This window comes from Mesoplodon densirostris, chromosome 5 (genome assembly GCF_025265405.1).
Source record: "Mesoplodon densirostris isolate mMesDen1 chromosome 5, mMesDen1 primary haplotype, whole genome shotgun sequence".
Classification (NCBI taxonomy): Eukaryota; Metazoa; Chordata; class Mammalia; order Artiodactyla; family Ziphiidae; genus Mesoplodon; species Mesoplodon densirostris.
In genome coordinates, this window is record NC_082665.1 from 145,730,614 (window position 1) to 145,757,790 (window position 27,177).

Consider the following 27,177-nt stretch of genomic DNA (forward strand, 5'->3'; position numbering starts at 1 on the left):
GACTCTGCCCCTCCTCCTTCCCCCCACCCCCAACCCTGGCATGGTGGTGAGCCAGCTTTCTCGATGCCCACGGAGACAACATCCTTGTAGATGACAGAGAAGAACCCTGGAGGACCCCATGGGTCATCCATCTCCTTAACTGCCTACCAGCTCAAACTGTTTTGGGAGAGAAAAATCAATCTCACAATCTTTTAAAGTCATTGGTATTTCTGTAAGAACCTATATGGGAAAAGAATGTGAAAAAGAATGGATACATGCATATGTATAACTGAACCAGGCTGCTGCACACCCAAGACAAACACAACATTGTAAATCAACTATACTCCAATATAAAATAAAAATTAAATTTAAAAAGAACAAAAAAGTCATTGTCATTTCTGTTAAAGCAGCCAGAGCAATCCCCTAACTAGAACTCGCCACTAGCTCTAAAGAACATGGGTCCTCTCCATGCGGGCTCCCTCTGTGGGCTGTGATGAATTAGCACACAGACTCCTGATTAACTGCATTAGGTTCATCACTGACCAGGCTGAACATCACTCTTAGACGTGATATAAATGAGACATGGCTGGGGTAACCTTTGTTCTTTTTTTTTTTTTTTTTTTTTTTTTTTTGCGGTACGTGGGCCTCTCACTGTTGTGGCCTCTCCTGCTGCGGAGCGCAGGCTCAGCGGCCACGGCTGACGGGCCCAGCCGCTCCGCGGCACGTGGGATCTTCCCAGACCAGGGCACGAACCCACGTCCCCTGCATCGGCAGGCGGACTCTCAACCACTGCGCCACCAGGGAAGCCCCCCTTTGTTCTTTTTGAGTTACATGTTTTGTTTTATCTCAAACAATTCATGTATCTATGAAGATGGCTTGGCTGCAGGTAATAGAAAACCCTGCTAACGCAAAGGGACCCATCGACATTCTCACATGAGTCACAGTGCTAGGAACTGCTGCAGCAGGGTTGCTTAATTCAGCAACTCAAAGGCATCATCAGGAAGTCAGGATCTTCCCATCTCTGGGCTCTCTGCCGTCCTCCGTGTTTGTCATGTCCCTAGGATGGCTCCACTCAAGGATCACAGATGGTGACCACTTTCCAGGCATCCCCCTTGGCAATATGCAGACGCAGAAGGGATGATCCTGCACATTTCTACTGGACGCCAGGATGCCTTTCCCAGAAACCCTCCAGCGGACTTCCCCAAACGTCTAACAGCCAGAACTGTGTCACAGGCCCATGCCCCAGACTGATCACCAGCACCAGAAATGGACCGCCGAGACTGGGTGAAACCAATCAGGATTCACCTCCTGGCGGAGGCCCATGCAGGGAGGGAGATGGTGAACAGAATGGGAGTTCTGTTAGGACTGAGGGAGGGAGGGGATGCCTGTAACAACCCACAGCTGGAGAAGATTTGACAACACACACAATTACTCTAAAAAATTATTCTCAAACCCAGTCATCTGATGACAGTCCCAGCCCTTTTCAGATCCAGCAATCAAAGCACATGTCGTTATAATTGTATGTTTAATGAGCATCAGTTTGCTTGGGTACAACCAGCAGAGCAGCATCCCTCAGACTACTGACTACATGTTCTACTGACAAGACTTTTTTCCCCATATTTCACATGTGCTGAAATATGCAGCATGAAGTATTTAACTATCGTTTCTTTCCAAAAAGGATTTTGAGGCAGATAATCTGCAGACTTAGTATTTTAAAATCCCTGAAATAGTAAAATTTTTTTTTTGCCCTGCATGTGTGAGCTACACATGCCCACCACTCTTCCCTTTGAGGTTTTTTCCAGCTCGACAAAGGATAAACTTGTCAGGGCTACTGATCGTTTCTCAGGACCAGAAGAGACTGAAATAAATAATTCAGCAAGCCAGGATTTTCACTTTTATGTACTCTTCAGTGATTTTTTTCCTGACATTTGGGGAGAAGTCTGGGTGCCAGCCAACTTGGCTGCTTTGCTCTTTCTTAAGTTTTAGAAGCATCACATCTGAAACTGGCATTCTTATTTTAGAATGTCAAGAGCAACGGTAAGTATTTCAACAAAAATGGGAGAACACGCAGTTGGCATGCCTTACTCACCACAAAGCCACTTAAAAAAATACAGCTGATTCTTTTTATTTTGCAAGCAAACTGTGTCAATTAAAAGTTTCTTAAAATGTCAAGGAAAGCACAAAAGGATTAAATAGGCAGGGCTATAAAACTGGAACTATAAGTGATGTACAATGGAAGATTTCAGTGATGAAGTCAAAATTTTAAAGGAAAAAAAAAAACACAACAAAAAAGCTCACACTGTCCTGAGAATCTCAGCTGTCCAAAGTGAACCAGGCATGCCTGAAAGTGCAGGTTGCCAAGGCCACTTATGCTTTCTGAAAGCTGCATTTTTTTCTCTGTTAACAGTACTACGTGGAAATAGAATTTTGCTCTGGGTGGATACATGAATGGAGCGCTCATCCATGCAACAGATCAAGGCTTTTCTCCCAGGGAGGCCTTTTTCAGGCTGGAAGCACACTCACCGACAGAGCTTTGACAAAACCTGTGCTCACTGCTGGCCCATCCCGTGACTCGGTCATGATGAGGCATGGGGCCCCAGGTCCTCTGTGTGTCAACATCACTGCCAGTGCTGGTGGGCAGGAACTCCATGCCTCTAAAAACACTTTCAGAAAACTGCTGTGTGAGTCAGTGGGAGGCTGGCAGCATCAGTGTCAATACAGAATGAGCCCTCCTGCCCAAGGAGGTGGTCAAATGGGCAGTTACCTGCTGGAGGTGCTGTGGAGGGGCTGGCATGGGTGACCTGTAGGAGCATCCATGTGCTGAGATCCAAGGATTCTCTGATTCAGATGTTTTGAGAAACTCTCAAAACTGTTTTTTTTTTTTTTTTTGGTTTCTTTGCATGTATAAAGAGACAGGTAGAGCAAAAACAGAGCTAAGAACACGGTCACATAGAATCACAGACATTTATCTTGGAAGGAATCCGAACTGTTATTTAGCCCCAGCTCCCTTCCCATAAAGTAGGGAATAACACTGTAATAAGCTCCATTTAGATTGATTCAGCTAAAAGTTGTAATGAAACACAAGCCTCAAGGTCAATGGTACTCATATATATAATGGTGAAAACCTAAAAGCTTTTCCTCTAAGATCAGAAATAAGATGAGGATGTCCATTCTCGCCACTTTTATTCGACACAGTACTAGAAATCCTAGCCAGAGCAATTAGGCAAGAAAAAGAATTAAAAGGCATCTAAATCAGAATGGAAGAAGTAAAACTGTTTCTGTTTGCAGATGATGTAATAATATATACAAAAAACCCTAAAGACTCCACCAAAAAACTTGGAACTAATAAACAATTTCAGTAAAGTTACAGGCTACAAAATCAATATGCAAAAATCAGTTGCCTTTCTATACACTAAAAATGAACTATCAGAAAAAGAAATTAGGAAAATAATCATCCCATTTACAATTGCATCAAAAAGAATAAAATACCAGAAATAAATTTAGCTAAGGAGGTGAAAGATCTGTACACTGAAAACTATAAGACATTGAAGAAAGAAACGGAAGGGAAAATAAGTGGAAAGATATTCCATGTTCATGGATTAGAAGAACTTAAAATGTCCATCCTAATCAGAGCAATCTACACATTCTATCAAAATTCCACTGGCATTTTTCACAGAAATAGAAAAACAACCCTAAAATTTGTAAGGAACCACAAAAGACCCCAATTAGCCAAAGCAATCTTGAGAAAGAACAAAGCTGGAGGCATCACACTTCCTGATTTCAAGCTGTATTATAAAACTATAGTAATCAAAACAGTATACTACTGGCATAAAAAGATACATAGATTAATAGAACAGAGAGCCCAGAAATAAACCCACGCATATAGGATTAATTAATTTACAACAAAGGAGCCAAGAATATACAACGGGTAAAGGATAGCCTCTTCGATAAATGGTATTGGAAAACTGTAAGCCACATGCAAATGAATGAAACTGAATCCCTATCTCATACCATACACAAAAATTGACTCAAAATGGATCAGACTTGAACATAAGACCTGAAACCATAAAACTCCCAGAAGAAAACATAAAGGGTAAACTCCTTTGGCTCCTATGGACACCATAAGCAAAGGTAACAAAAGCAAAAATAAACAAGTGGGACTATATCAAACTAAAAAGCTTCTGTACAGCAAAGGAAATCATCAACAAAATGAAAAGGCAACCTACGTGATGAGATAAAATATTTGCAAATCACATATCAAATAAGGGATTAATATCTAAACTATATATAAAGAACTCATACAACTCAGCTGCAAAAAAAAAAAAAAAAGATTAAAAAAAGGGAGAGGAACTGAATAGACATTTTTCCAAAGAAGACATACAGGTACCTGAAAAGACGTTCAATACTACCAATCATCAGGGAAATGCAAATCAAAACCATAATGAGACATCACCTCACACCTATTAGAATGGCTATTATTAAAAAGACAAGAGATGACAAGTGTTGGTGAGGGTGTGGAGAAAAGGGAACCCATATGCACTACTGGTGGGAATGTAAATTGGTGCAGCCACTATAGAAAATAGCATGGAGGATCAGCAAAAAATTAAAAATAGAACTACTATATGATCCAGTAATTCCACTTCTGGGTGTATGCTTGAAGGAAACAAAATCACTACCTCAAAGAGGTATCTGCATCCCATGTTCACTGCGGCATTACTTATAATAACCAAGGTATATATCTATATCTACATCTATATACATATATTACATTTTCTTTGTCCATTCATCTGTTGATGGACACTGAGGTTCTTTATATATATACACACACACATACCAATGGGATGTTATTCAGCCATGAAAAAGAAGGAAATTCTACCATTTGTGACAACATGCATGGATCTCGGGGGCATTAAGCTTAGTGAAATAAGTCAGACAGAAAAAGACAAATATGGTATGATCTCACTTATATGTGAAATCTTAAAAAAAAACAAAAAACTGAACTCACAGAAACAGAGAACAGATTGGTGGTTGCCAGAGGTGGAGGGTGGGCATTAGGCGAAATGGGTGAAGGTGGTAAAAAGGTACAAACTTCCAGCTGTAAGATAAATAAGTTCTTGGGATGTTATGTACAGCATGGTGACTATGGCTAACAATACTCTACTGTATATTTGAAAGTTTCTAAGAGAGTAGATCTTCAGAGTTTTCATCACAAGAAAAAAAATTTTTGTAACTCTGTGAGGTGATGGATATTAACTAGACTTACTGTGGTGATTATTTAGCAATATACACACGTATCAAACCATTATGTTGTACACCTTAAACTAACACAATATTGTATGTCAATTATATCAATAAAACTGGAGGAAAAAAGAAGATAGGATATAAATTGATGTTGAGTAAATATGAATGTACAGTGTTAAAAAATAATAAAATAAAATAACCAAAAGAAAAGAGAAAAAGGCAAACTTGAAAGTTACATGCTACAGAAGCAGAGCTTCCACAAGCTTGGGGCCCCAAATCTGTGTGCAGCAGAGCTCCCACCACTTTCGCACACCAGCAGCCTTGATACCATTGTCTTGGAACCAAACTGGACCATTTTTGTAAGGAAAAAATCATCTATTGTGTTAAGCCACAGAAATTTAGGGGTTTATTTGTTATAGCAGCTTAACACTAATCCTAACAGTTACTTGTCCATATACATAGGTTTTTAAAAAAATATGTATTTATTTATTTGGTCTTAGTTGCCGGGTCTTAGTTGCGACATGCTGGCTCCTTACTTGTGGCATGCGAACTCTTAGTTGCAGCACGCATGTGGGACCTAGTTCCCTGACCAGGGATCGAACCCAGGCCCCCTGCATTGGGAGTTTGGAGTCTTATCCACTGTGCCACCAGGGAACTCCCATACACATAGGCTTTTGATAAAGATTAAGCAAAATATTCATGAAACACCTGAGTCACAGTAACTCAGTAACGGTTAATTCCTTTCTGCTACCCACTGGAAAATACACCAATAAATTTTTTTTTTTTTGCTTTGGAGCAAGCATTTTCTAGGAATATTTAAATGTACAGATTAGGGCTAACCCCCTAAGCTTATTATCAGGCAACATTTTCTGGAGAGTTCTGACTATTTACATCTTTAAATCATTCTGTGATCTGGAATATGATGTTTGCCTTGAACCCTAACTTGGAGCTGAGAGAGGGAGAGACCTCGGAACAAAGACAGCCACCTCACTCAGTGGATGGCAGGTCCTTCCAAGTTTTCCAAAGTGAGTCATACTTACTGGTACTTTACTAGGGGTTCTAAAAAAAAAATTAAGCGATGCTTAATGAGAAACATGAAGAAAGAAGCTGTCAATGCAAGAGCTTTTGAGAATGCCAAGTATGGGGATCACCACGATCCCTGTTTACTCACCAGTTTCCACAAACTCAGGCTAGATGAGCAAATACCTATTCTGTATTCTCACCATAAAATTGAGTTTCTAAATTGACTAAGTATGTCTACTAAACAGGGCAAAGAGTTATCCTGTAATATTTAGAGTCTTAATAGTCATCTTTCAAAATCTGTGGCGTTATTAGTTGGGCACTATTGTGTGTATTACAGGACATCACAGTGGTGGGAATGTTTGCTGTGGATCGTGTTCAGTAACAGTGCTGTGAACTGTTGGTTATGGAAGATTGGCTTTGCCCACCAACCTTGTGATAACTAACCGCAGCCTGCCATATCACTAGTCTCGTTATGACTGATCGAATCAGGATGGAGATCTGTTTCTTTTTCTCAAGTCAGGAACATACCTGACATCTTCCTTTGTGAGAAAAATAAACCATTCTAACAGATTCATTTAAAACCATGTTCAACCAAAATCTTGTTGTCCCCAGAAGGACAGTCTTCTATCATTTTCCCAGCAGGTGGTCATTAGAACTCTGGCGCTTTAGTGGTTTCCCATAATGCTCTTGGGATGATGACCAAACCCTGCCCGTGGCCTGCAGGCCCAGCCTCACCTCAAGCCCATACACGAGAGCCCTCCAGCCATCCTGGCCATCTCTCAGCCCCACAGAAGAGCCTTGCTCCTTGGAGACTTGGGACCTGTGTCCATGCCTGTCCTCTGACAACCCATTAGGAGGTGGGGCAGCTGGGCAGATGCCTGGGGTGTTAGTCCACCAGGGGCACAACCCCTCACAGGAAAGAACCTGAGGTGGAGAAAACTGTACCTTTCTGAAGCTGCTCAGGCAGAGGAGGGAGGTGGAACCCCCAGGGCCATCAGGCTGCCTTCTTTCGGGAAGACTCTGGTGAGTGAGCCACGGCAGGTAGGTAAGTTTGAAGCCAAGGCTGAAATGCTGGGGAGAGAAGAGCATGAGAGCGTGGTGGTTTTAATGCACGTCCACAAATTCTCTCTCACATCTCCCACCAGGAGGAGGTTCTAGGTCTTGGGAACAGGCGTTGGACTGCCTTGAGGAGTAGAAAGGCGTAGAAATGATGCTGTGTGAGCTCCAACACCAGGTCAGAAAAGTCTATGCAGATTCTACCTAGCTCGCTCTCTCCTGGATCACTTGCTTCAGAGCTCTGAGGCCACGACGCAGGAGAGACCACATGAGAGGGCACCCGGGGGTGGGCATGCCTAACAGCAGACGTGTGAGTGAGGGAACGTTCAGATGATTCCAGACCAGCCATTGCCTGAATGACTGTGTGAGAGATCTGGGTGAGAATCACTGGCTGGGCCTGGTTCACCTCCAAACCATGAGAATGAGAGTAAAAGGATGGTTGTTTTAAGCCTTCAGTTTGAGGATGATTTGTTTTGCAGCAACAGTGAGTGGCATGAGGCTAGGAACTTCAGTCTTGCTCCCTGCTCTTGTATCCCCAGTGCTAGGAACGATGCCTGGCCCACAGCAGGTCCTCAGTCAATATTTGTCGGATTAATGAAGGAAAGAATGAACAGAGAACAGGCTCACTCCAGCCACCAGCCATCTATCCTCCCGGCCTTCCTCCGGCCGGCACGCTGCCTCTCCTGTCCCTCCCTCTTTCCTACCTTGCTGACTCCCAATCAGCCCTTGGATCACTTTCTCAGGGCAGCTGCCCTTGAACTCCCCTATCTAGATCAGCATCCTGTCTGACACTGTCAAGTCACCCTGTGCTTCTCCTTCATGACACTTCTCAGCACTGTCATTACACAACCAAGCACGTTGAAATTCCTGGCTGGCCCGCTGTCACCTGTGATTGACCGTAAGCCACCCAACAGCAGGGACGGGGTCTGTCTGTTCACAAGTGTGTCTCCAGCACTGGACAAAGCCTGGCCCAGAGCCGGCTGACGGCACGTCAGAACATTTCTGGAGAAGGACGATATTCAGCTCAGCTGTTTTTACTCACAATAGTTGCGACACCAAATGTGTGGGGCTTTTTTCTTACACCAACCAATTTTCCGGTCTCCGGACACCAGCTCTGGGTGTCCCACAATTCAATTCGCTTCTGACACTGACCGCCCAGAGTTAGCTTCAGACTCCACAGGTTTAAGGGCTCAGTCCCAAAGACGGCCCCACTTCAGATGCCAGTCACAAGTCTCGGTCCCCAGGCTGCCCGCTTCTGTCCTGCTCTGGCTACAAAGCCAGGGGGGTTCCTACAACACCCTACTTCAGGTGTGATCATTTGTTAGGAGAGCTCACAAATCTGGAAACAGAATAAGTAACTCTGTTACTTACTATAGATTTATTATGGAGGATACAACTCAGGAGCAGCCAAATAGAAGAATTGCAAAGGTCAAGGTACGGGGCAAGGGCACAGAACCTCCACGCTCTCTCCAGGCTTGCCACCCTCCCCGCATGTTTCTGTTTGTCAACCTGGAAGTTCTCTGAACCCCGCTGTTTTGAGTTTTCTATCGAGGCTTCATGTAGGCAAGAGTGATTAAACCACTGGCCCCTGATGACTGAATTCAACCTCCAGCTCCCTTCTCTCCCCGACCGGGCGGCGGGGTGGGGCTGATCATTACAACCCTTTAGTCATTTCTTGGTCTTTTAGACACAGGCCCTCAGCCTGAAGCTATGTAGCCTCCCCGCCACAACCTGTCATCTCATTAGCATAGAAAGACACTCTTGGCACTCGAGATTCCAAGGGTTTTAGGAGCTGTGTGCCAGGAACCTGGGATAAAGACCAACTATTGAGTTTTTTATGATAGCACAACAGCCAATCCCATTATTAGAAGCTGCGAATTCTTAGAATTCTCATTAATATTGAGCTAGAATTGGCCTCTAACTACTAGCCTATCCGCCACCAGGCTTTCCAAATCTACTCACACCCTGGTCATCCTCAGCACACAGATCCCGGGAGACCCAAGAGGTTGAGTGTCTTCTCCAGGTCTACACAGCAGTCAGGGGAAGAGCTGGAATCTGGAACCAGCTCCCTGCCTCACCAGTTCAACGCTATTCCCATTACACTACACTGCCTCCTGGATATTTTCACGGATGGTAAACGCTCTGTAACAACAAACAAAGCTGGGAGCTTTTTATAATGGAACATATGAAACCGGTGAGGCTTCTTACCACTGAACACATGGTATTCGATACCTATATGAAACAAGAGCTCATGGTGATTCTTTAGGCACCTCCTTGCCAAATGCCTACAGGGTGAGCCCCTGAGCAAACATCGAATTCAGATTTCAATTTGGCTCCAATTTACTGGACAGACCCTGTGTCAATTCTCTACAGAGGGTTTCTTTTCTCTTCCTTGTCATTCCCAGGGTCTTTGGAGATCGAGGACAGAAATAAACTGCAGGTGATCTGCAACAGTTCAGTTAAGACACCACCCCCGAACTGAGCTTTTGAGGACAATGCAATGACTGGGAGAAGAAAATATGAAAATTTTAATGTGACTTAATATGAAAAAGAAAAAAAGCACACAGAACGCTATGTGTGTATGACGCTAATATATACGTATATGCTTGGAAAACTAGGATGGAAAGATATACAAACTTTAAAATGACATGGCGGGCTTCCCTGGTGGCGCAGCGGTTGAGAATCTGCCTGCCAATGCAGGGGACACGGGTTCAAGCCCTGGTCTGGGAAGATCTCACATGCCGCAGAGCGGCAGGGCCCGTGAGCCATGGCCGCTGAGCCTGCGCGTATGGAGCCTGTGCTCCGCAACAGGAGAGGCCATGATAGTGAGAGGCCCACGCACCACGATGAAGAGTGGCCCCCGCTTGCCGCAACTAGAGAAAAGCCCTCGCACAGAAATGAAGACCCAACACAGCCAGAAATAAATAAATAAGTAATATTAAAAAAAAAAGAGACATGGCATTTCTCACCCTTTGGATAGGCAAAAAAATAAAAGATTGTTCATCTCCAGTGAATGCTAGTATCGAAAGGAATGAATTCTTTCACATACTGTTGGTGAGAGGGTTAACTGGAATGGAATCTGTAGAGAACCAGTGGTCTTATTAAAACAATAAACACACATGCCCTTTGCCCTAAGAATTCGTATTCTGGGTATCCAGTTCCCAAAATTGCTCACTCGTGTGTACAAAGCAGCAATAGGAATAACTACAAAAATCTGAAAACAACTGAAATGTTCACGTGTACAGAAATGGCTGGAAAATTAGTTTGTCCATACAACAGAACATGATTCAGCCTTAAAAGGAAGAGGGAGATTTATGTGTGGAGGTGGACAAACCTCCAGGAGACACTGCCCAGAGAAAGACAGACGAGCCGGTGCTGGCAGCAGCCTAACAGATACAGGAGCATCTCATGTAGGTAAGATGTACGTTTGCATATCTCAACAGACATATGGAAATTGTAAGACAACATGTAAACTTCTAGAAAAAGGTCTGGAAGGAGACAGCCCCCTAAATTAACAGGGGTGGACTTTTAACCTCTAGTGTGTACTTTTCAATATCTACTTACATATTTAATGCTTTCTTTTTACAACATGTTGTGTACAAATTTTATAAGACTAGTAATGATAGCAGAAAATGTTATACTGCTAAATGAAAAAAGCAAGCTCTAATACAATTATGTTTGAACTCAATTATGTTATAAAGAAGATATGTTACCAAACTGGACTGAGTGGTTTGAAACAGCGGCGGGAGTGGGACTTTTTATTGTTTCCTCTTCAGAACTTTGAACCTATTACTATTTTAAAAAAATAACACAAGTAACAATTAAAAAAAAAAAACAATGGAAAGAGGAAAAAAATGCCCTTAATGTTACAAGTGCTTACAGCTGGGATTACAAGTCATCTTAATTTTCTTTAAAACAAACAAATCTTGGGATTTCCCTGGTGGTCCAGTGGTAAAGAATTCACCTTCCATTGCAGGGGATGTGGGTTTGATCTCTGGTCGGGGAACTAAGATTCCACATGCCACGGGGCAACCAAGCCCGTGCGCCACAACTACTGAGCTCACGCTCCTCAATGAGAGAGCCCGCGTGCCACAAAGTACAGAGCCCACATGCTCTGGAGCCCGTGTGCCACAACTAGAGAGAGAAAACCCACATGTCACAACTAGAGAGAAGCTGGCGCACCACAACGAAGAGCCCGCGCCCCAATAAAAGATCCCACATCCCGCAACTAAGACCTGATGCAGCCAAAATAAATAAATAAATAAATAAATAAATAAATAAATACAAATCTCAAGACAGAGGACTGGCTTACATTTCTTTAAGCAGGTGGTGGGATCTTAGAAGATTTCTTTTCTCCTCAGTAATTTTCTGCATTTTCCAAATTTTCTTAAGTAGACATGTCTTACTTTTAAAATCAGAAAAGCAAGCAAGCTGTAAAATTTATTTACCATGTAGTTAAGCAAGAAGTCACCAGGTGGGTACAGGATAAATTATAAAGAGACCAGTGGTTTTGAAAGAGTACCCCCTTTGAAAACACAATGCAACATGGAACTTGATGTGTTAGAAAGATAAAGGCAGAGTATGCTAGGAGGGGCCTCATGCCCCACTCAGCAGAAGCCCCATCACACTGCAGACTTCGGGATTCTGGGAACACCATTAGGAAATGCACTGTACAAACAGACTGGGGCTGCAGGGGGATGGCGGTGGCTCGTGCTAGAATGGCCAGAGAGGGCTTCGGGGAAGCGGCAGAAACTGTGTTAAAACTCAAAGGGCGAGGAGGACATCAGCGGGCGCGCCTGATGGGAGCAGGCGTTTGCAGGAGGGTGAAGGCTGTGGGCGGCGGTACAGAGCCGGCGGCGGGGCAGCCAAGTCCTCCCTGAGCTGTCGACTGAGGACAGGCTCTACACAGCGACTCATCCGTGAACAGGTGGAGAACGGCTGGGACCAGCCTAGGTTCCCGTAGGAGAAGGGAGCCACGGGAGGTTCCCGAACGCATCCATCTGCTGATGGGTACACTCCTGCATATTCACCCTACCCTCGAGTTACAACGCACTGGCAGAAAGAAGACAGAACACCTCCTGGGCCACTCAACTCAAGGTTTTGTCACGGTTGTGCTGCACTCGGTCAGCGCTATCCTAGAAGTCATCCGTATTCCAAGGGCAACAGGGCTGGGAACCCCAAGCCGCAGCTCATGATACCTCCCCTGGGATTGAGATCCAGGCTGTGGCACCTCAGGCAAGTAGCCTTACCTCTCTGAGCTGCAGGTTCCCCACCTGTAAATGGTGATTCAATTATTTATCCAACAAATAGGTACTGAGCATCTGCTATATGCCAAGTACAGTCATAGAAACTGGGGATGAGTAGTGACCAAATCAGTCCAAACTCCTACCCGCGTGGAGCTTACATTCTAGGGGAATGTACAATTCCCCATTCCTGGGTTTGTGGAAGGGATTAGATATTTCCTGGAAAGCACTTAGGGTATTGATGATTCTTCATCGAATTCCAATGTGTGTGAGGTTTTCTTCCCCACAGCACCAAGCATTTCTCCAACACCAGCTGGTTGTTCACCCCACCCCCCAAGGTGCACCCTGAGGAGACTCAGAATGAGAAAGCACAAGATACCAGCCCTTGATAGCTGAGGTGCGTATCAAAGGAATGATTTCAACAGGCCCTGACTTTTGCATCTTCCCATACGTAGAAAAGCGCTAAATTCTTTAACTTGAGATACCTGGTTTTCTTTAATTAACAGTAATCTTTTGATGTTCTGACTGCGTGATCTTTGTAGCAAAACTTCCTATATATCCTGGCTCCTCCCTTACCTCTGCAGAAGCAGTCTCTCAGAGCATCTGAGATGCTGTGTCTTGGGCTTAAGTCCTCAGCTCTGTCTGCCAAATAAAACATATTTCTCAAAATTTAGGTTATGCATTTTTTTCAGTCAAGAAACTCAACTCTGACACCATCTACCTGGAAAAAGCCTCGGATCTCACAAGTTATGGGCTTAATCCCACAAGACTGTCCCCTTACCACTTCAGATGCCAACTGCAAATCCAGGTTGTCACCTGTGCTTCTAACTGGCTATAGATTGAAGGTTCCAATGACCCACCTCCCTTTGGGTTCAATTAATTTGCTAGAGAGGCTCACAGAACTCAGAGAAACAATTTACTTACTAGATTACCGGTGTATTACAAAAGGATCTGACTCAGGGGCTTCCCTGGTGGCGCAGTGGTTGAGAGTCCGCCTGCCAATGCAGGGGACGCGGGTTTGTGCCCCGGTCCGGGAAGATCCCACATGCCGCAGAGCGGCTGGGCCCGTGAGCCATGCCGCTGAGCCTGCGTGTCCGGAGCCTGTGCTCCGCAACGGGAGAGGCCACAACAGTGAGAGGCCCACGTACCACACACACACAAAAAAGGATCTGACTCAGGGGCAGCCAGATGGAAGAGATGCACATGGCAAGGTATGTGGGAAAAGTGTTATACCTTTCCCACTCTCTCCCACTCTCCCTACATCTCCATGCGTTCACCAACCTGGAGGCTCTCCAATCTGTGTCCTTTGGGTTTTTATGGAGGCATCATTGAGGGAGGAGATAGATGGGCCCCAGTTGAGCAGCTGGAATTTGTCTCTTGAGGACAGATACTTCAAGATAAAGATAATTCTCTGCAGGAGCTGATCCCTGCTTGGGTGAAAAAGGAAGCCACATATTTCTCATTCCTGGGGTCAAGGAGACCTCCCAAACTACATGTGCACAGAAAGGTTGCCCAGGGGTCAGGGAAGGGAGGAGGTGCCAGCCCATAATATGTCCTGCCAGCCTCCCAGAAACCCTCACACTGGAATCCATCTTGGCTAAAAGATGCAGGCGCACATTGGGCAGGGCCCTGAATCAGATCAGATATGGACAACTAGCAAGATGACTGGCCTGGGGAAACCTGGAAAAAGTCCCCGTATAAGCAATTTAAGTCACCCGAAAAGGGCAACTCTCCCTCTGAGTCCACCCATGTGTCCTGTTCACATGTACTCTGCTTCTAATAAACACTTTAGCTGCTTTACAATCTCCATCACTTTCCAAATTTTTTTTTCAAGGAAGACAAGAACCAAGATCATCATTACATAGGCGTAACTGATTAAGTCATTGACCAATGGCAACTGATTCAACTTCCAGCCCCCAACCCCTGCCCAGAGGTCAGGGGTGGGACTGAAAGTTCCAATCCTCTAATCACAAGGTTGGTTCTCCTGGCAACCAGCCCCCATAGGTTCTGAGGGCTTTCCAAAAGTCACCCTATTAACATAATAAAAGACACCTTTCTGGTCTCCTCTAGGAAATATCAAGAGTTGTAGGAGCTCTGTGCCAGAAACAGTGACAAAGAACAAATATATATTTCTTATTATAAATCACAGCATCACAGGTTGTAATGATCCTCCTTCTCCTCATTTTATTATTATGCACGTTCCCTACAGCACTTGGCTCCAAAAAGGTACCCAATAAACACCATAGGACTGGCCTGCAGATTGAGATCCCTCTATCTGGAAACAAAGTGCCCTTCACTCAGCCCTGAGCTCAGACTAGCATGAAGCTTCCTCTCTCTGCACTCCGCACCACACCCCCAGCACTGACAATTCCACCTTAATAAACAGGGCTGGGAAGGGAGAATGAAAGAAACCACACTTGAGCCCATTCTTCGCAGAAAAGGCAGCTGATGGCTCTTCCAAACCCTGGCTCACCCCTCATTTCCTTGGGGAGATGAGTAAAACTTTTCAGGCTGGTGAGAGCTGGTCCCTTCTCAGGCAGTGCTGACCACAGTCCTCACCTGGACACGAACCCTGGATGGACTGCCCTGTGGAGATGCCTCAGCCCCTCCGATCAGGCCGGCCCAGGGCAAGGCCAGTCCTCACTTGGTGGATTTCAGCATTAAACGTTCATTTCAATGAGCTCATAGGTGGAGAATCGGCACAACCAGTACATATTCATTCTGAGCCAAGTGGCCAGAAGTTTTGGTATGAGTTGAAAGGAGAAAAAAAAAATTGTAAGCCAACTTTCGGACGTTATCTTTGGGGCTCCAAGAATGAGCTCCACCAAAAATCTAGCTGGCGCATATCTTGAAAGTTTCCAGCTTTCCTCACCAACTACATGCTGATGTTCTGATGCCAGCGTCTATTTTTATAGCCTGCGTAATGCAAAGGACCAGACGGGAGTTGGAGACAGAGGGACAGGGCACGAGAGGCAATGGCACAAGCAACGGGGCCCACGTCCTACTCGGACTCCAACAGCAAACCCTTCCGAGCAGAGTCTAGGACAGCAGCCAAGCCCACCCTCCTCTGCGGCTTTATCCCCCATTACAGCCCAGACCTCGAGCTCCCTTGGGGCTGGGACTTTATCTGCCTTGTCCACTGCTCTAACCCCAGGGCCTGGAGCACAGGAGTGTGTAATGAGTGAACGACGCACGTCCCAGTGCGTCAACTCCAGCGCACTGCACTCCTCACCGTTCCCCCCAACCCCAAGAGCCCCTTCCGCTAACTCAGTGTCTGTGCCATTTCACTCTCTCGGCCCAGATGCCTTCTTGACCTTTGTTAACTCTCGCTCAACCTTAAACTCAGCTCAAATCCCACCTCCCCCCAGAAGCCTTTTCTGAACCCAAGGCTGGGTGAGGTCCCCCCACACTGGGCAACCACAGCCCTCCCACAATACCCAACGCCACAGGCTTGTGTCAGCTTCCTTGCCTACCTCCCCCCAGGGCTCGGTGGATGCGGAGCTGAGAAAGCAGCAGGTACTCATTAGATGTGTGTGGGAAAAAGGAAGGGACGAGGGAAGAAAGGACACCAAGAAGGATGCTGGGGATGGAGAAGCAGCTGTCACTGAAACCTACAGCAAACTGAACGAGAACAAAGCACTGAGACCCAATAGATCAATGAACCATTGACCAACAAGGTATCCGAGAAAAGATAGCAGGAAGTGGTAGGAAAATACTTCTCAGTGGGTTTAAGTGGGAGCTGAGGTCACTCTGCTGTGGCCTCTCCTCCTCTCTGGAGGGGGGCTGGGTGGGGGATGGAGAGGAGGAGAAACGTTGGGAGGCCGGGTGAGTGGGGGCACTCGGAAGGCTCATGAGCAAGCGGTTCTCACGGGCTCGAGTTCTCAGAGGCTCCTCTGGTCTTGAGGAGGCTAAAGGCCATGTCTTCTGGGGTCACCTCCAACCGCTGAAGGGAATCCACTAGGACTCACTCCCTCAAAGCTGTTAAGAACATGGCCTGAGTCAAGACAGAGGGATGATGAGGACTTTCCATTGTCCTGTTAGTCCGGGTCCCAAAGACGGGAACAGAGGCCAGGATTTAAGACAGATGATCTGGGAATAGAGACTATTTTTGGCTGGAGCTTTCTTAGCACAGCATTTCTTTCCAAGACAGACACCTCCAGTTGCCCCTCAATATTCATTCCTTCCTTGCCAACAGAATCTTGATTTGGTGGAGGGCGGGGGAGGGAAAGTGTGGCAGAGATGGCCGGCTCACCATGAGACCCATCTCTTCTTCCTCCTAGGCACAGGGCTGGACCACATTTCCCAGCCTCTCTTGCAGGAGGTGTGGTCATCTGACTGAGCCCTGGCCAATGGAATGTCAGTGGAAGTAATTCTCCATCTTCAAGTCTGGCCCATAAAATCTTCCCATCCTCCATCCTCCATGTTCCTTCCTCTTCCACTGATGGATGCAAAGGAGCATGGCAGCCTTAAGAGCCTGGGTCCCTGAATGACCTTTTGGAAAAGAGTCCCTACCTCCCTAATCAGGAACAGCCATTTTGGACTTTGTGTGAGCAAAAAGTAAATGTCCATCATATTTGAGTCATTAAATGTACCGCTGACCCTTGAACAACATGGGTCCACTTATAGGCAAATCTTTTTCAATAGTAAATACAGTACTACATGATCTGAGGCTGGCTGAACTCGCAGATGCGGAACTGTGGATATGGAGGACCAACTATAAAGTTACCTGCAGATTTTTTATTTGGGGGTTGGGGGAGGTCAGTGCCCCAAGCCCATGTGTTGTTGAAGGGTCAACTGTATTCGGTTTGTTTCCCTAACTCTTCTAAGCAGCAATGTGCCCTGCTAAACACTCACATGGCCATTTTAACTGGGAGTGACCGTGTGACACAGTTCTGGCCATGGCATGTCAGAGGAGGTCTGCTGGATGTTTTGGGGAAGATGTCTGCTTTCCTAATAAAAGGTACCAATGTGGCTGGTGTCTCCTTCCTGCAGCAGCCATTTTGCCATCATGAAGAAAAGGCCAAGAAAATAACAGAGTGTCAGTCCAGACAGACCTCAGCTGTTGAAACCAATGCCAGCAACCACCTACCTTCAAACATCTTGTTACATGAGAAAAATAAACCATTATCTACTTAAGCCACTAAGGTAGGGTTTTCTGTTACTTTGCAGCCAAACACAATCCAAACTGCTTTGCAACCATTCATTCATTCATTCACCCAACCTTTATTGAGGCCTATTTCATGCCAGTTCTTGGGCTAAGGATGAAGATTCAGGGGTGAGCTGGGTGTAGCCCCTGCCCTCCAGAAGCTCCCAGTTAAGCTGGGGAGAAGGCCTCTGAGCAGACAATCTGCATGCAGTGGGAACGGATATGCTGCAGTGACACACAGTGTCCTGGGGGTGGGGGCAGGGGGAGCACTGGGCGGTGGGTGCGCACTGAGGCAAGGAGTTCCCCACTCCCTTTCTGGCCCTGGGCACACACAGCAAACACCCCTCAAGCTAAAAAAGCAAGTAGCAAGAACGTGCTATGCTCAGCCGAGCCAGGCAACTGCAACTACTTACTGCATGTTGAGTCCCTAAACACAGTTAATTAATGCAACTGTTTCAAGATAATCAGCAGTCGTTAGAGCAAGATGCACAAGAGGAGAACATAATAACTCATATGCCACTAACTTAGAAATGCTGGAAATTATGCGAACCGAGGATGAGGCAGGCTGGCTTAGATCCTCCTGCCTGTTGATATCAGGATCTCCTAAAATATACTCTCTTTCTCAAAGACAGAGTAATTTTTCACCTTGAAGACAGAGCCAAAAGAATCAAACGTCTAAGCCATGACCTTCAACCGTAAAGGTCCAAGCTCCGATTCTCAGGTCTGTGCTTCCATTAAGAACTGTGATGGAGACAAACTCGTGACAGAAGTCAACCCCATCTGGGAAATCAAGAGGCAAGCAAACCAGAGAAGTTAGAGCAGCTAGGGAACAAACTGGAAACTAGAGAAAAGGTTTTCCTCCTTTTAACTCAATGCTGCCTACACACAAATTTTTTTTTTTTTAATGAATGGCATTACTTGCCATTTCTACTTTCCAAGAATGGGGAAAGTGTTTTAAGAAAAAAAGACAAAGCCTCATTGACTTCAGATTCCAGAAGTTTAAAAATGAATAAAATAAGCAGGCTCTCCAATAAGAGAACTGATTATCAGGTTTCCAGTCTGACGGCTGACTTCTGAGTACAAAGAACTCCAGTGTAGAGCAGCGGGTGTGCTAATCACGCGAGGCAGAGAAGCGCTCAAGTTCTAAGGCAGCCACCACAGGTTTCTCTAGTCCTCAGCCCGCCGCTGGGGGCCACCGCAGGATGGCAAGGGCTTAGCTGGGCAGGCTGCTGCACTGGAGTTTGTAGGACACATGGAGCAAGGAAGGGTGAGGTCTGAGGTGGAAGGACGTCCCTTTCCAGGACCTGTTATTAAACCCAAGCCTATCAACAGTTTCCCAGAGACCTTCCGATGAAGAAGATTCCAGCTATGGCGGACACAGGACACATGATAGTGTTAAAGAGAAAACCACAGGCCCAAAATGGCATCACTGTGTTAAAACCCATGATACCAAACCTAGTTTTATGACCTAACCTAATTGCAGCTTCAGCCTTCCCCAGAAATGTAATCTTAATTGGCCAGTCTGGAATTTTCTGGCCAGCACCAATGAAATAATCTGTCACATGGGTCCCCTCTATCCCCCAGCATCCCCCAAAGGAAGTAGAGGTAAACGACATGATAGACCCTTGCCCCTCACCCAGAAGGTGACCTGGCTTGAAGCAACCCTTGACTTTCTTTTACTAATAACCTCCTTGCCCCTCTTTATAAAAACCTTCTATTTTGTGCAGCCCCTCAGAGGGGGCTTCTATTAACTAGAGGGGATGCTGTCCAATTCACGACTCTTTGAATAAAGCCAATTAGATCTTCACATTTCCTCGGTTGAATTTTGTGTGTGAACAGTAGTCTGGCCTCTGTCTCAGGTTAGTCCCCTACCCGCCCTCAGGAACAGCTGTGCCATTCCTCACTCAGAGAACTGAGTCTCTGACAGAACCGTGGGCTTCTGGGGCTGCTAGAGAGCCAGCCCAGAACAGTGGTCAGGGCATCTGGTGCTGTCGACCAGGACCAAGAATAGCGCTGGCAAACCAGGTGAGTAAACACTGGGTTTACAGTCTCTTATCACGCTTCCCACTAACAACGTGAGGCCAAGAGTGATAGTTAAAACGTGAACAACCAGCATGTGTCAGACACAGACCAGTCAAATGAGTGCCTGTCTTCAACAGCTGGCAAGGCCACGTCACCACTGTGTACCAGTTGAAGATCATCCGCTGGCCCCCTGCCACCACCCCCAGTCACGGTGCACCCTTCATAGGCTACACCCTAGCCTCTCAGGGCCATAAAAGGTTGCCTGGAGCCAGGTGAGTGCCGGGGAAATGCCTGCGCTATTATTCCTGTCCGTCACTGTGAACTTAAGTGTGGTATTCTCCGTTCCAATGAGGAGAGAGGCTATGTGTATCTTACCCGTCATCCTATACCCACCATCTCAGTGCAGTCGGTTGGTACCAAAAATGGTTTTTGGATGAATATGTTAAGGAATGAATGAATAGTGAAAAAAAACAAAAAACAAAAAACAGCTACCATTTAAGCATGCACTATGTGTTCTAAGTCCTTGGCATGCACTATCTCATTTCCGCTTCACAACAATACCATGAAGTAGGTATTATTATCATCACCTCCATTTCACAAAAGAGAAGAAACCAAGGCATAGAGAGGTTAAGTAACTTGTCCAAGGGTACAAGTTTAATAATGATAAATCCAGGATTTAAAGCCAATCTGGCTTCAGAGCCTACACACTGAACCACTGCACTGTGCTGAGGACACAATCACAGGAACTTTTGTATTCGGAAGTCATCAAAAGAGAACCTCTACACAACACTGTAAATCAACTATACTTTGATTAAAAAAAATTAAATTAAAAGAGAGAACCTCTGACATCCACAAACCCTGAAAAATCCTTCCAGTTTCTGATGGCGCTAAGCATACACTGTTTTTGTTTGTTTGACTTACAGAACATTGTATAGATGTTCTGTAATTTTCAAATAACTACGTAACCACATTGAGTTATCAAGCAACTGTCGCAGGAAATCTACGTACGTAGTATTTCTCCAATCAAGAGATCTGAATTCTAGGGGAACTCTTATAAATACTCTGTGGTCCAATGTCCCCATCTCTAAGAAGATCCCAGACTTGCTAGAAGGATTGAACAAGATCATGGACATAGTTGCCTAGTTAAATGGTAAGCTACTACATAAGCATAATATATGATCATAATAATTAATATATTTCAATAAAATGACAGACCAGAATTTCTATTACTTATCAATCTGTACTTGTCAAAATTCTGTACTTGCATATACTTCTACCGTAATTCCTATTTATATCTCTCCACATTTCAGTAACAATGTTTAAAGCTTAATTTATTTCTGTAAGACTGTGTCCCTCTGTTATCACTTCTGAGTTTCCAGACATTTCTACATTCTCTACCTTAATCCAACTGCTCCTTTCATTTTAGAAGCATAAAGAGTTAACAAGGCAGTACATGTCTTATTCTAACTTCAAATTCTCCTATATTAGCAGCCGACACAATTAGCAAACAGAGCTTCATTTGAGCTTTATCATTAAAAAGCTCAAAATGATACTGCTCTACCTCTGTAGGCCTGAAGTTTGGTGTTAGATCCAAGAATGAGGTGGGTCTAGGAAAGTAAGCTGTGGTTTCTGTTAGCTGGCAAGACACATGTCTCCGTGTAATTGAGGGGTAGTTCAAATAGTATTCCAACTATTTGTAAATTGGGTGTAAATGATGAGTCTGACCACAAACACGAGTGGAGGGGAGAGGAGAGGGCAGGCGGTGTCAGAACCCGGTGCAAGAATTTTCATCTTAGTCTGTTCTTTAAAGCTCTGGTTTCTATGCTGTTGACTGTGGCACTCTCTAAGGAAGTCGGTTATACACAGAGACAGAGAGACTGGTAAGCAGATGACCAAAGGATGCCTCATAATACAGAAACATGAACACATACGTTGGGGAAGTGACTACGCAAATACACACAGAATTTGTAAGTTCCTAAGTTGCTACCACTAGATATTTGAGTTGCCCAACCTCTCCACCCTAGTACCAGCACAGAGGTGGCTCAATCAATGTGTGCAGCGCAGGAGGATGGTGCTGAGGGAGGAGGGGGGAGGGAGGGAGGGACCAGAACGCAGGGATGAATCCCAGATACTCCTTGCGGAGGAGAGGATATGGGTGAAGGCTGCCTCCTGGCTGCAGGAACCACGTAACTAGGCTCCTCCAAGTCCTTTCTCAATGCTTTTTTTTTTCTTAATCAATTTTATTTATTTATTTATTTACTTTTGGCTGTGTCGGGTCTTCGCTGCTGCGCGCGGGCTTTCTCTAGTTGCGGTGAGCAGGGGCTACTCTTCATTGCAGTGTGTGGGCTTCTCATTGCGGTGGCTTCTCTTGTGGAGCACGGGCTCTAGAGCAGGTGGGCTTCAGTAGTTGTGGCACGAGGGCTCAGTAGTTGTGGCTCATGGGCTCTAGAGCGCAGTCTCAGTAGTTGTGGCGCTCGGGCTCAGTAGTTGTGGCTTGCAGGCTCTAGAGCACAGGTTCAGTAGCTGTGGCGCACGGGATTAGTTGCTCCGCAGCATGTGGGATCTTTCCGGAACAGGGCTCGAACTCGTGTCCCCTGCATTGGCAGGAGGATTCTTAACTACTGCGCCACCAGGGGAGCCCTCAATGCCTTTTTAATCATTAACATCCTCCATGCTCCTGCAATGTCTCCTGTCTTCATTACTGATAGCCCTGTTTCTTTTCCAAAGCCAGTGGCCTCCCTAACCAAGGCCCAAGAAGATTCAGAGCACCCTCCTGGTTCTAGGGATGAAGGCTACTTACTCTCCTGGAGTCTGCGGCTCAGTTAGGCCACCCTGGCCCTCCTGCCTTTTGGACTCAGAGCAGACCTACAGGTCATTCCCGGTTCACGGGTGCCTCCTCATGGCTGCCTTGCAGGATCTCCAGGTTGAGGGGCCTTAGCAGGCCCTACTCCATCCGCAAGGCTGCCCAGCAGGCTCAAGAAGAGTCTGCGGGAGGCTGCTTCTGCCAACAGGCCCACCATCCTACCAGAAGGCAGCTGTTGCCTCTTCTCCACCCCCTAAGTGCAGGGGCACAGACCCTCCCAGCCGCCAGCTCTTTTGGCCACCCGCCTGAACGCTCCCCTCAGCATCTCAGGTGTGAGCTGCCTCCCCCAGGCCAGACCTCAGACCAATGGCATCGCTCAAGCCACCTTTTCCAAAGGGGCACAGCCCTCATCCAAACCTTCAAATGGCTCAGTGCTCTCCCACGTCACTGTGCCCAGCCCTCACCTGGCTTTCAAGGCTTTCTAGGAAGCAGAACAGTGGGCCCAGCACACCTTATTCCAGGTAACTGTGGGCCGTTTTTCCTATCACAGTGACTTTGCTCCGAATGGCAACCCCTCCACCTGAATGTGGGCCCACGTCCTCATCCACCAACCCAGAGCCTCGTCCCAAGGCTGAAGTCTACCTCTGTGAGTTTGCAGGACCTTTGGCTATTCCGCGACCCTTTTTCCTACCCCCTCCATAGAGCAAGTTCTCTCTCTCTCTTCCTCTCTCCCTCCCCCCGCCTTTCTCTCTCACTCACAAACTGCAGGCATTAATTAAATGTCTTCTAGAAAACAGATTTTCACCAGCTGCAGTTACCCTGGGTATGAGCCAGACCTGGAGACACAGACAGTCCAGGCGAGGAAGATAAGCCCATGATAACTGTGGACCTGTGGGCAGTGCAGGCTCCCACATCAAAGTGACATTCTGAATTCCAGCCCTTTCCATACTCCTGAAAAAAGAGGTCACAGGTTGCTCCCACCCCTTTAGCCTCGGGCCGTTCTCTCCAGAGCTGGCCTTTGACAGAGGCCAAAGAGCTAGACTTTGATCTACCCGCCAGTGGGTCACGGCCACCTCCCACAGACAGAAACACCTTCCCCAAACACCAGCCTCCCTCCCCCGCAATAGCACAGCAAATCAGATTGCCCGAAAAGTCCAAGAAGAGGCGCTCCCAGCTCTCCCTGGTGTGGGCAGCATCCACTGGAGTGAAGATGCTCTGGTCTGAAGCAGCCAGCAGGGCTCCGCAAGTGGCTTCCCCCACCATGCGCGGGGATGAGGGATGCTGAAGCGGGCTGTGGCCACAGCTCAGGGCCCTAGAGGCTAAGCTGTGGAGGATGCACCCCTCAGCAGGAAGCCTTAGCTGCCCACAGTGCCCCTCACCCCCTCATCCCAGCTGTGGCATGAGGACAACTGCTTTGCTTCATGGAAATTCTGGAGTGCCCCCTGAGGTTAGAGACCCAGCTGTCGAAGCCTGACCCATAAATTGCGCTCTCTGCCCCAAATACACACAGAAATGAATGTCTCTGTTGAGATAAGATATTTCTTTAAAATCTGATAAATCGAAGGATAATGTTTTGGAAACAGTGCAGCACAATGGAAAACCATGGGTAATGGACTCAGCCTGGATTCAGGAAAGACACCCACTTCTTTACTAGACCAACACTGAGTACCTGTCACTTAAAGGGTGCCAGGCTGGGTTCTGGGGCCACAGAGATGGTTCCACCCCACCTCTGAAGGTGATCCTGGGCAGTGGGGCATCTGACATTCAACAACTCATCACACAGCAACCTGGCGAGTGTTGAGGGGATACCCACAGGAGTGTGTAGGCACTCAGAGGGAGCCTACCCAGCCCCAGTGTGACCTTGGGCTAATTACTAATTCACTACTCAACAGTGAACGAATATCGAGCTGATTACTCTTCGAGCCAATCACTAAAAAGAAAGAGTTGCAGATATCGCAGTTACGCAAATGCTCCAAATGCAGTGCTCCAAAGGTCTGGTGGCCCATCTAGGCCCTGGTGCCCAAAAGTAGCCTCCCAAGCATCATCAGTGAGGGTGGGCTGGCCAGGAGCTAATCTGTAGAAGAGACATAACTCCTACGAGCCCTTTCTCTAAAATAGGCAATTAACTTAATCCAAGACTTACTGAAAGCGAGGAGAAGGGATGCGGCAGGTTCATGCACTGGCTTTCCGGCTGTCACCCTGCATCTCCTCCTCTCTCCAGGGAACACGAGGCTTTTCAAACCACCTGCTTTAGACCCTCTTCGCACAGATGTCCAGACGGGGCACCTCGGAGGAGGAGTTGTTGCCAAGCTCCGGCCGCAGTCACGTCACATCTGTGAGGCTGGCTGGGCACTGCCTGCTCCACACTCGGGTTCACCCGCGGGCCTTCTGCAAACAGCAACAGATGTCCCCAAGTTGTGGAGCCTTCTTGAGGCTCCCTTGGCCGTCCACCCCACACCTGTCCATTCGCACGCGATCTGATTCCATCTCTCTCCTGATTATACTTTTCGAATGCTTAAAGCATCCTTGTGTTCCCACGAAGGCACTGGCCACCCAGGCGGGGATGTCCTCCCTCCCCACGCAACGCCCCGCCGAAGCGGGAAAATATGGCTCCACATCCTCGGGCACTGCTAATCCTTTAACCACCCACACTTACACCTTGAAAGACCGCTGCAGCCGCCAAGAAGGCCACCAGCTCGAAGCACAACCAATTTCGTGTGTGTAACAAAGCCGGCTTCTTTAAAAGACTGCGACCTAAGCAATTTCACGAGCAAAAACAACGCCGGGGGGTGTAAACCACGCAGTCCTAACCTGAGCATCCCGGAATGTGAACCTGCGCATCCCGGAATGTGAATCTGCGCACGCAACGGCCCCCTCCGCTGGACCCCGGGACTCCCGGGGGCGCCGGGCGCAGGTAGCTGCCGGCAGGAGCCGGCCCCACCCCCGAGGAAGACGGCAAAGAACTTGCCGTCACCGCAGCCTCCTTACCTGGAGACCAGCTGGCTCGCCACTGCCGGGGAAGGGGGATACTGCGAGCTCCAGTTCCGGCAGGAATCAGGCGGCAGGAGTGCGGGGGCCGGGCAGGAGCGGGCTGGAGGGGCGGGACCGCGGATGGAGGCAGGCGAGGTGCGGGGCTGGAGGTGGAGAAGCAAGACGCAGCGCGGATGAAGGGAGGCACCCACCGGAGGCTGCGGGGCAAAGGCCTGGGCAAAGGGCGGCGGAATCCTAGGCCGGGTTAGGGGGCGCTGGGCTAGGAGAGGGGGCGGTGGATGAGAAGGCGGGGACTGGGATCCGGGCGCGTGGGCGTCGGGGGGTGGCTCGGGGAGTGGAAGCGAGTTCGCGGGCTGGGGTTTGGGGAAGGGGCGGGGATAGAGGAGGGAGCTCAGTAACGGGGTTCAGGCCCGGAGCTCGCAAGCGCGTCCCCGACCCCCCACCCCTCTCCCACCGGAGTCACTGCCCGGTCGTCCCGGCCTTGGCGCGTCCAGAGGACCCCTTCGGTCTCCGAGACCGGCACCCCGGGACACCCGCCCGCCTCGAGCCTCCGCGGGAGGCTCCGCTCAGCCTCAAAGGCAACCACCCCGACCGCGGCCCGCGCCGCGCTCACCGCCCATGGTCCCGGCCCGGCCCCAGCTCCGCCACAGCGCGCCCGGCTCGGCGCTCGCCGCCCGCTCCGCCCGGCGCAGGGGGAGGCGAGGGCGGCGCGCAGCGACTTCGGGGCAGCGCGACGGCCCGCAGCGCCCCCTAGTGGCTTCGCCGCCCTCGAGCTCCGCCCCGGAGGCGGCGATGCGGTGCGGCCCGGGCTGCCGGAAGGGAGCAGAAGGGGCTGCGGAGAGGACACTGATTGGAGGAGGTCAAACACAGGCCCCAGAGACGGGCCAGTCTTCAGAGATCCCAGCGTGCGAAAGTCCCGGGCACGGGCACCCTGAGTGCGCGGGGACCGCGGCCACCTGAGCGCACGGCCTCTGCGCGCGTAACAACGCGGGACTCGGGATCAGGGATGCGTGGACGCACGCCTAGGCCGGGTACACAGACACGGCCCGGAGCCCTAGTGTGGGTGCCTGTGGACCGTGTGCCTGACCCGGCGCCACCCGGGGGCCGCTGCTGAGCTGGACGCGCGTGTTTGGGGTCCACCATTGCCGGTGACTGATCCAAACTGTCACGATTCTCGCCACCTTGCCCCCTCCCCCTCCCCCCCAGGCTACTCCACGTTTCCTTTCCGGCTCCCACCACATCCGGCCCTGTGTGTCAACTCTAGAGCTTCACGCAGCTGTCTCTGGGTGGCCTGCAGGCGCCCCGGCGAGGTCGCGGTCCGGGCGGCGTCTCTCCCCACCCCTTCCCCATTCCGTGGTTCTCAGTGTTCTCGGAGCTACTGGAGAGCCACAGAGCACTTGACTGATGTCTGTAACTCCCTGTTAAGACACCGGAGAGACGTGCAGTTGAACTTGATATGATACCGTATTGGGGGTCATTTCTTTCAAATGTTGGGTCTCAGCTGGTGGTGATTCCTACCTGATTTCTCTGCGCGAGATGATCTGACCAACTGCGACTGTCAGAGAGGACTTTGGTGTCAGTTCAAGATCTGCAGTGACCCCTCCGTGCTCTAGAGCAACTGGTCTTGCGGAAAATAGGCTCCTAAGTATATTTACTATTGACCTCCCGGGCGC

General features: G+C 48.1%; 1 protein-coding gene across 9 annotated transcripts in view; it reads right to left on the reverse strand.

The window, feature by feature from the left end:
• PXYLP1 (2-phosphoxylose phosphatase 1) overlaps positions 1-26,191 on the reverse strand; it is a 69,728-nt gene extending 43,537 nt beyond the window's left edge. For 2 of the 9 annotated variants that reach the window (XM_060099600.1, XM_060099602.1), the window contains exons 1-4: positions 26,118-26,191; positions 25,502-25,647; positions 24,657-24,901; positions 7,189-7,314 (exon numbers count right to left, since the gene is read on the reverse strand). The gene's annotated coding sequence lies outside the window, so the exon portion shown is untranslated. Of the gene's footprint in view, positions 1-7,188; positions 7,315-11,611; positions 11,661-13,823; positions 13,846-24,656; positions 24,902-25,501; positions 25,648-26,117 lie in introns of those variants that run through there. The other 7 variants (XM_060099601.1, XM_060099604.1, XM_060099607.1 and 4 more) reach the window with 6 other exon arrangements.
• Positions 26,192-27,177: the final 986 nt, after the last annotated feature.